This window comes from Mus pahari, chromosome 16 (genome assembly GCF_900095145.1).
Source record: "Mus pahari chromosome 16, PAHARI_EIJ_v1.1, whole genome shotgun sequence".
Lineage (NCBI taxonomy): Eukaryota > Metazoa > Chordata > Mammalia > Rodentia > Muridae > Mus > Mus pahari.
Window position 1 is genome coordinate 22080504 of NC_034605.1, and position 2246 is coordinate 22082749.

Consider the following 2246-nt stretch of genomic DNA (forward strand, 5'->3'; position numbering starts at 1 on the left):
TTAAATATGTTCACATAGATTTCTACATTTCATTGGTATTTGGTCTATTGTCTCCTTTTCCATTTTATTAATTTGGTTCTCTCTCTTCTGGTAAATTTAGCTAAAGTCTATATGGTTAATCATTTTGAAGAGCAACTTCTTTCATTTGTTTATCTTTATTTTTTTCATTGATTTATGCCCTGATCATAGACATTTTCACAATATTTATGTTGTTTTTCCAACTTTTTTTTTTTAAGGTAGGTATCTGGTTTTTCAATGTGGGTACTGAGAGCTATACATTTCCTTCTTAGGATAGCCCACATTTTACTGTGTGGGTTTTGAGATGTTGTATTGTCATTTTCATTTGATTTTAGGAATATTTTGCTTTCTTTCTTGATTCTTTCAATGACTCCATCATTCAGCAGTATATTGTTTAACCTTCATGAGTTTAAATGTTTTCTACGATTTTACTGGGTTTTTTTGTAGTTGATTTGTAAGATTTGTAGTCTTATTCAATTTTGCTCAGATATATTGCAAGGAACTGTTTCAATTTTTCTATACTGGTCGAGATTTGACTTGTGTCCCAATATGTGACCACTTTTAGAAGAATGTTCCACGGCTGTGGAGAAGAATACATTTTCTTTAGTGTTTGAGTAGAATATTCTATAGGTGTTTATTAGGTCTGCTTAATCTATCATGTAATTTAGTGTACTATTTCTCTGCTTATTCTGTCCAAATGACCTCTCTACAGGTAAGTCTAGGGATTATGGAGCCACTGACCATTACTGTGTTCGGGTTAATCTGTGTTTATATCCCGTAAAATTTGTCAAATGCTATGCCTGCTTGTTTCAGTTCTATTTGCTTGGAATATCATATTGTATCCTACCCAAAGATAGTATTTATCATGGATGGTGATGTATGCTTCTTTGAGGAAAGAAAATGAAGGCTCCTGTGTTGATTAATTTTTATATCAACTTCAATCTAAAGTCACTGAAGAGGTGGAAACTTCAAATGAGAAAATGCCTCTGTATGATTATAGGCAAATCTACAGGAAATTTTCTTGAATAGTAATTGATGGAGAGGGCCTGACCCACTGTGGGTGGGGATACCCCTGGGTTGGTGGTCCTGTGTTGTATAAGAAAGCAGCCTAAGCAGGCCATAAGGAGCAAGCCAGTAAGCTGTTCTCCTCCATGTCCTCTGTGTCAGCTCCTGCCTCCAGGTTGCTTCCATGTTTGAGTTCCTATCCTGATTTCCTTTATAGATAAACAGTAATAAGGAAGTATAAGAGAAATAAACACTTTCCTTTCCAAGTTCTTTTGGTCATGGTGTTTAATCATTGTGATGTTAATCCTAAATAGGACTGATCATGGTTTCTAATTAAATCCACTACTCTGTTTTTTTTTTTCAAATTATTTTTACTTTTTATAGTCCAGTCATTACCCCTCTCCTGGTCTGCCCTCCCACAGTTCCTCATTCCATTCCTTCTTCCCCTGTCTCCAAGAGAATGCCCTCACCCCTCCACCCCACAATCCCTGCCAGACGTCCTCACTCCCTGGGGCCTCAAGTCTCTCCAGGGTTAGGTGTTTCTTCTCTCACTGCAGTCCTCTGCTGTATATGTGTCAGGGACCTCAGGCCAGCTAGTGTATGGTGCCTGATTGATAGCTCAGTGTCTGAGAGATCTCAGAGGTCTGGATTAGTTGAGACTACTGGTCTTCCTATGGGGTCACCCTACTCAACTTCTTTCAGGCTTTCCCTAATTCAACCACATGGGTCCCAAACTTCAGTCAATTCGTTGGGTGCAATTATCTGCATCTGTGTCAGTCAGCTGCTTGTTGGGCCTCTCAGTAGACAGCCATGCTAGGCTCCTATCTATAAGCACACCATAGCATCAGTAATAGTGTCAGGCCTTAGAGCATCCCCTTGAGATGGATTTCAAGTTGGACCAGTAACTGGACTGACTTTCCCTCAGTCTCTTCTCCATTTTTATCCCTGCAGTTCATTTAGACAGGAACAATTCTGGGTCAGAGTTTTTGACTGTGGGATGGCAACCCCACCCCTCCACTTGATGCCCCTCTTTCTAAATGGAGGTGGATTCTACAAGTTCCCTCTCCCCACTGTTGACCATTTCATTTAAGGTCCCCCCTCCCTTTGAGTCCCGAGAGTCTCTCACCTCCCAGGTCTGTGGTACATTGTAGAGGGATCCCCTACCTCCCACCCCCTGAAGTTGAATATTCCCATTCATTCTGCTGGTCCTCAGGATTTTCCCC